General features: G+C 34.5%; 1 non-coding gene across 1 annotated transcript; it reads left to right on the top strand.

Annotated features, from left to right (window-relative positions):
- The first annotated feature begins 765 nt into the window (after positions 1-765).
- On the top strand, positions 766-872 carry LOC121212835 (small nucleolar RNA R71). The gene has a single exon (XR_005908208.1). It is a non-coding gene; the product is annotated as a small nucleolar RNA R71 (small nucleolar RNA).
- The last annotated feature ends 7,453 nt before the right edge of the window (positions 873-8,325 follow it).

The following is an 8,325-nucleotide window of genomic DNA, read 5'->3' as shown; positions in this document are numbered from 1 at the left end:
AACTAACCCTTCCTCGTCTTAGATGGTAATTGCGTTGAGTTGTTCCCTTGGGTTAGATTCAGTGTTACTTGGCAGGCTACCTTGTGGTCATTCAAAAATCAATTTGGAGAGTTGGCCTATCTGTGTTACGAGCCCTTGGATCGATGCCTGTTGATTCTTAAGTGCTGTTTCGGTATTTGAGAGCGAATTTCTGACACCGAGATAAACTTTGTTAGCATCTCCTCAAGGTTCGGTTTCTTTTCTTGTGGCTAAAGTGGTTGTTGGAAGCCAGGAGGTGGTGGTGGTCTCTGATTCCCTTTGCCACCCCATGAGAAATTTGGGTGGTTCCTCCATCCTACATTGTAAGTGTTATTATAAGCATTATTTTGAGGTCAAGGATTATTACCCATATAATTTAATTGCTCATTTTCCATGATGTAGCCATAAAGTGGGTATTCTAAATTGCTCGTCCCTCCTCCACTTGGATTGCATTGCATTACTGGGTGAACCTGTGAAGAACCAAGAAAACTGTCAATTTTTCTATTCAAAAGTTCTACCAGATTAGAGAGCATGGTGACCGAATCGACGTTAAAAACGCCGGCTGCTTTCGTTGGCTTTATCATTATGACTTGCCACTGATAATTATTCAGTGACATATCTTCTATAAATTCATAAGCACCCTCAAGTGTCTTATTATTGATAGTCCCACTAGCGGCTGAGTCAACCATCTGTCTAGTTGAAGGATTCAGGCCATTGTGAAAAGTTTGAACCTGTAGCCAGAGTGGTAGCCTATGGTGAGGGCACCTTCCCAACAGATGCTTGTATCTCTCCCATGCATCGTAGAGTGTTTCTAGATCCATCTGCACAAAAGAAAAGATATCATTCCTTAATTTAGCCGTTTTAGCCGGCAGGAAATATTTTAGTAAAAACTTTTCGGTCATTTGTTCCCAAGTAGTAATTGACCCTCGTGGTAACGAGTTCAATCACTGTTTAGCCTTATTCCTTAATGAAAAGGGAAATAAACAAAGATGAATGGCATCATAAGAGACGCCATTAACTTTAAATGTGAAGAGAGTTCTAAAGAATTCACCAAGTGAGTGTTTGGATCCTCATCCTGCAAACCATCAAACTGAACAAATTGCTGTATCATTTGAGTCTTGTTAGGTTTCAATTCAAAATTATTTATAGCAATAGCAGGCCTAACTATACAAGACTCAGTTCCTGTTAAATTCGGTTTAGCATAATCATACATAGTGCGTGGAGCATGATTTTGATTTACTGGATCAACAGCAATGTAACATCCCGATTTTGGGCTTAGTCAGAACAGTGGTTTCGAGACCACAAATTCGATGAGGAAAATTTCATTTTTATTATATTTTTATGGCCTACAATTTCATGGAATGATTTCGTGAAAATTTTGATAAAAAATTTCGATGTTTGGGCACTCAATTTAGTAAAAAGGACTAAATTGTAAAAAGTTCAAAAGTTGATTTTTATATGTTAGAGGTGTCTAATTGTCATGAAATTTTAAATTAGAAGTCCTTAAATGATAATTAAACCATTGTATAACTTGTTGGACAAAAATGGCCTTGGTTGGGTAAAATTTGAAAGAATAGTAAAAAGGGCATTTTGGTCATGTAGGGGTAAAATGATTTAAAAGACAAATTTTAAACCCCAAATGTGTCCCTTTCTTCTTGCTACAACAGAATGTACCAAGAGCAGTCATGGTTAGGGTTTGGCTAAGCTTCCAAGCTTAATAATCAAGGAAATCGAGATTTGGGCTTAAATCGGGAAAATACAGGATTATGGACTAGAATGGTAAATTGCCATTTCTGGATCCGAGGTAAGTTCGTACAGTTAAATTATTAAATTTCAATATTATTTTATGAATAATGATTAATATTTATGTATGTTAATTGTTAAAAATAAGTAAATTATGTACAAAAGTTACGAAATTGAACTGAGTATTTCAGAGGAATGGAACGCAAGAAATGAGTACGATCGTTCAGTGAAAAAGATGAATTGACGGTAAATTACCCAAGTAAACTGAGATTCAGCATTTGTTGCGAATTCTCGTGTTTGCTTTTCGTTTAGCTCTTACGAGCTTTCGTTAACTCATATGAGTTTCAGTTAACCCTTTTGGGGTTTCAGTTCAACTCTGATGAGCTTAAGTTAGCCTTCGGGCTTCTATTTAGCACTTTTGTGCTTTAGTTAGCCTTCGGGCTTCCTTTTAACAGTTGTGTGATTCAGTTAGCCTTCGGGCTTCCGTTTAGCACTTATGTACTTCAGCTAGACTTTGGGCTTCAGATCATGATGTACTCAAATCCGTAACCGTTCCTTGAATGGACAAGTTGGTAAGTTGTAAATGTAACGTGTGGAAAAATAAATTTAAGTAATGTTATCATTATTATTATTCAGCTCCATTGTGAAAAATGAGTAAGAGATCCATGAAATGGAAAGTTCATGATAGTTGGAAATGATCTTATGATAGTGATCATTATATTGTACCAAAATAGATTTGGATAGCAGCATTGGTCCGGCTTTGAAAATCCGCTAAAAATAGTGGAAATTGAGTTAGAAGCTTAATAAAATATAAAATTAAAGCTTAATGAGCCTAGTTTCACATAAAGTAAACGGTGAAAGCAAAAGAATTTTTTATCATGAGATATTTGAATTCTTGTGAGACAGAGTCAGAGTGATTCCAGACTCCCCTGTTTCAACTTTGGAAAATCACTAGAAATTGTACAAAAATAATTATAAGTTAAAATTTATATGAATGAAATACTAGCCTACTTTTAGGAGAAAGAGACAGGAACATTATCTGAGTCTCGTACTATGAGATAATTAAATTTTAGTGAAGAAAGGTCAAAGTTGTCAAACAGAAAAATAAAGGATAATTTAAATAATAAACTGTACTTATTGGCTAGACCAAAAATTCTGAAAAAAATTTTAGTGTAAAGATATATGAGTCTAGTTTCTGGGAAAATTTATGAATATTAATTTGAAGTTCCGAATCTCTAGATATAAATGATTTAGTGACTGTGACTCAAGAAACCAGCTTAACCAAAACATGTGTAAATGTACAATTGGGATAGTTTTACTATGGAAAGCATGTTAATAAATTGCTTATTATTTTCATGTGAGCTTACTAAGTGTAAAACTTACCCCCTCATTTCCATTTCTTTTAGTGTTGTCAGGTTGGCTCAGGGTTGGAGATCGTCGGAGGCAGCATCACACTATCAAACCAACACCTTGAGAGTATAAACAAATATGCTAGAATTATCAAGTGAGTGGCATGTATAGGGACCTAGTTTTATAACATGTGTTATTATAATTTGGCCAAATATATTAGTCTTTAGTGAGCTAATGATTCTGACTTATAAATCTAGCTATTCATGTTATGTCTGATATTGGTGATGTGCATATGCTTGTTTGCCATGCATGGTTGGTAATATGTTATGTGTTGTTATGAGAATGCCATGCTTGTGTCTTGATTGTGGACATATATAATTACTCAAATATGTCATGTTAATTGCTTGAAATGTATAAGTGCATGTAGGTAATTAAGGGTGACAATTGGCTTGGAAAATAGCCTTGAAACTATCCACACGGAAAGATACACGGGCGTGTGTCTAGCCGTGTGCACACGGGCGTGTGCCTTGGCCGTGTGACCCTAACTTATTCATGACCAAATGGATAGAGAGCTCCATGGGCACAGGACACGAGCGTGTCCCAAGCCACACGGACGTGCGTGACCACACGACCCAATCCACATGGGTGTATGACTCTCCAAAGCAAGAAAATTTAGTTAAGTTGCCCAAAGATTTTCAAAGTTCCTGGTTTAGTCCCGAACCACCTCAATGTATGTTATAGATTTCGAAGTCCTATATAAGGGACGATATGCATGTGTTCGAGATGTTTTAATTTTGGTAAAAATTTTGTGGCCCGATTTTGCATGTTGTGAATGTTTAAGTCCGGTAACTCTTCGAACCTTATCCCGGCGTTGGATACGGGTGAGAGGTGTTACATTTAGTGGTATCAAAGCTATGGTTTAGTCATTTCTCGGACTAGCCTAGCATGTGTAAAAGTCCAGCTATACATGCCACCGATCCATGATAGTGTGATGTCTCCTGACGTGTATGAGAGCCACTTTGTTTAGACAAAGGTACTCTCCAACTGAGCTACACCAACCATGTTGAATGTGATGCTAAAATATTCGAGTAAAGTATAGTCATGATGAACTGAAACTTGGAAAGGTACGAATGAGGATTCATGACATGTGTACATGGTGAAATGAGCTTATCTATGATTAATAGATAATTCTATGATGTATATGATCGATTTATTTGAACAAATGCATGTGTTTGAGTAACTTATAAAAAATATTGATAAGATGAATATTCATGTATATTGGTTGGGATGATTATGATTGGTAAGCTCATATAACTTGAGTAAATGTATTAAATTGTTTGGACTGATATATATGATTGTAATGATATTTATACGATGATGTGTAAGATGAAAGTTTTGACTGTTATATACTTATCCATGTTTGTTTGGCCCTTAAATGATATTATGTGCTTGACTTGTCTGATTTAATGAATGGATAAGTAAGATTATCTAGGAAACATGGAATTACATGTATAAGTACACTTGTTTAGATGAGATAACTGGAAAGTGGGTGTAAAATCAATATGAATGTTAGTTACTCGAAATGAATGACATGATTGAGATATGATTGCTATGATGAAAACTGTGTTACGTGTATATATATGAGAGTTGAGTCAGAGGCCCTACGACCCTCTTCCCCTTACCAAAGTGGTGTTTTATAATGGAAATTCCTGATATTTATGTTGAATGATTTTGATGGAATGGTTATAAGCATGATTAGAGATTGAGAATGGGTTGATAAGTACAGACATGAGCTAGAAAGATATCGGATTGACCGAAAATTTGTTTAATTTTCGCAACATCGCAGTTAGTGAAAAAGGTTAATTTTGGTAAAACGATCTATCTTGGTATGATGTCGAGAAATGTATTGATTGAAATTCCCTCATGAATTGGTTTTCTTAGTAAATGGAATATTATGGAATTTGGGATGGCAGAAATAGTTAAAGGAATAATGTTCGAAATATGAAATGTCCAAGCATGGTAATTACAGTGAACAATTTGTGATTGTCTCTATTGAGATATGGTATGAGATTATCTGACACCGGAAATATTATTGGGGCTATCTAATCCCTGATGAATTCTTATATTATGAAAATGTTCCCTGATCTTAATGTTAGACGAATGTGTTGTCAGTCTGATTGGATTATAATCTGCTTGGTTCTGTCTTCCTCTAGTATTTTGTTATATTTCGCCTGTTGGGAATCGATGAGAAATTGTGTATGGTGCCATGATTCTATTTCTACCGATCATTGCTCTGATTGATTATATATATATGAGAAGCATATAGTTCTGGTTGTATTTGTTGTTAGTGGTTTGGAATGATGTTATTCTGGATTTCTTTTCTTTGAAAAACCATTGGGGTCTTTCATATTTTTGAGTCTAGTTCTCGGTCTTCTGATGCAGTGCTGTAAATGGGATTTCCTTATCATGGATTTCTTTATCTTGGATTTCTTTATTCTAGGCTTCTTCGTTTCAGATTTCTCTATCTTGGGTTTTCTGGATATTTTATCTTGTAACTTTTTGATCATGCCTTGCATTTAGAGCATGACCTCCAGCTTGTGATTGATGTATATAAAGAACAAGTATGACTATAACTCTGAATTGATCTAACTCTGAATTGATCTTGATAATGTGGTGAAATTTCAAGTCCTAATGTGTATGGTGGATTTCCTTTCTCAAGTAAGTTAATTAGAGTTAATGTATTCAGTAGAGGTATCAGTATTACTTATGCTAATGCATTTGTTATGGTTTTTGATTGGTATGATGAGTGAATTTGGAATGATGCATGTTGAATCATTCTGTTGACTAGAAGAGACAATTTCTTGAAATATCAATTACAAATGAATAAGGTCAACTTGATTGTTCAATCTGTATGGAATATATGTTTAGAATTTAATGAGATGTGCATGCTTGAGAATAAGATTTTATTTCTTCGTGGGTAAAAAGACAAATAACTAATTAAGAAGTGTATGTTTCCTAGAAGAATCGTATGCGATAAGAAGATCTGATATTAATAATGTGAAGATAATCTGGGTATTTAAAAATGCTGAAACGATCATTGTTTATCTTTGAGTACAAATTCTTGAAATGTTGAAATTGATAGCAAGAATCATCAGAATTATTTTTGCCGTTTGGGAATTAGAATGGAAATAGAAAAGGTTAATATGGATTTTCTTGTTTGGATCATTCCTGTCCTTGAAAGAGGAAAGTGATATGTAGCATTGTTAAACGTTATGAGATGTGTAAATTATGTTGGTATACCCGAATGTCTGCTCACCAGATTCATAGAATTTTGTGTCTTTATGAATTTTGAATATAATGGAATTTTAATCTCCACTAATTGGATTGAGATCCGAGTTTCATATCATGATTTCTTTGGAAAGCCAGAAGAGGCTTGGAATAAAGAGTAGCTGAGGGTTGAATTGACAAATAATTGGACTGTGTGAAATTATAAAAAGTATGAGGTTGAGATGAACTGATTAGTTTTACTATTCGAATCTGAAAAGATTCGGGTGTGAATGTATATGTAACATGATGGTATGGATCGGACTTTTGAGTACATAAGCTTTCTGGTAGAGATTAAGTTTCAGTAAAAGTATTGTAAAGTGAATACCACTTATGATTTTTGTATGTAAAATTTAAAGAGATAGGTAGTAAAAGTTTAGCCTGAGTGAAAGTTCTTTGACATCAATTATAGGATTGAAGAATCCAAGTGAAAAACCAAAACCACTTTTCTGGTGAGATTTTCGGGGACGAAAATCCCTAAATGGGGAGAAATGTAACATCCCGATTTTGGACTTAATCGGAACAGTGGTTTCAGGATCACAAATTTGATGAGGAAAATTTTATTTTTATTATATTTTTATGGTCTACGATTTCACGGAATGATTTTGTGAAAATCTCGTTCGAAAATTTCGACGTTTGGGCACTCAATTTAGTAAAAAGGACTAAATTATAAAAAGTGCAAAAGTTGCGTTTTATATGTTAGAGGTGTCTAATTGTCATGAAATTTTAAATGAGAAGTCCTTAAATGATAATTAAACCATTGTATAACTTGTTGGACAAAAATGGCCTTGGTTGGGTAAAATTTGAAAGAATAGTAAAAAGGGCATTTTGGTCATTTAAGGGTAAAATGAATTAAAAGACAAATTTTAAACCCCAAATGTGTCCCTTTCTTCTTGCTACAGCAGAATCTACCAAGAGCAGCCATGGTTAGGGTTTGGCCAAGCTTCCAAGCTTAATAATCAAGGAAATCGAGATTTGGGCTTAAATCGGGAAAATACAAGGTTATGGACTAGAATGGTAAATTGTCATTTCTGGATCTGAGGTAAGTTTGTACGGTTAAATTATTAAATTTCAATATTATTTTATGAATAATGATTAATATTTATGTATGTTAATTGTTGAAAATAAGTAAATTATATACAAAAGTTACGAAATTGAACTGAGTATTTCGGAGGAACGGAACGCAAGAAATGAGTACGATCGTTCAGTGAAAAAGATGAATTGATAGTAAATTACCCAAGTAAATAAAGATTCAGCATTTGTTACGAATTCTCATGTTTACTTTCCGTTTAGCTCTTACGAGCTTCCGTTAACTCATATGAGTTTCAGTTAACCCCTTTGGGGTTTCAGTTCAACTCTGATGAGCTTAAGTTAGCCTTCCGGCTTCCGTTTAGCACTTGTGTGCTTCAGTTAGCCTTCAGGCTTCCATTTAGCACTTGTGTGCTTCAGTTAGCCTTCGGGCTTCCGTTTAGCACTTATGTGCTTCAGCTAGACTTCAGGCTTTAGATCACGATGTACTCAAATCCGTAAGCCGTTCCTTCAATGGACAAGTTGGTAAGTCGTAAATGTAACGTGTGGAAAAATAAATGTAAGTAATGTTATCATTATTATTATTGAGCTCTATTGTGAAAAATGAGTAAGGGATTCATGAAATGGTAAGTTCATGATAGTTGGAAATGATCTTATGATAGTGATCATTATATTGTACCAAAATAGATTTGGAGAGCAGCATTAGTCTGCATTTGAAAATCCACTAAAAATATTGGAAATTGAGTTAGAAGCTTAATAAAATATGAAATTAAAGCTTAATGAGCCTAGTTTCACATAAAGGAAACGATGAAAGCAAAAGAATTTTGTATAATGAGATATTTGAATTCTTGTGAGCCAGAG

This window comes from Gossypium hirsutum, chromosome A13, assembly GCF_007990345.1.
Source record: "Gossypium hirsutum isolate 1008001.06 chromosome A13, Gossypium_hirsutum_v2.1, whole genome shotgun sequence".
Lineage (NCBI taxonomy): Eukaryota > Viridiplantae > Streptophyta > Magnoliopsida > Malvales > Malvaceae > Gossypium > Gossypium hirsutum.
This window is presented reverse-complemented; position numbering and strand designations above follow the sequence as displayed.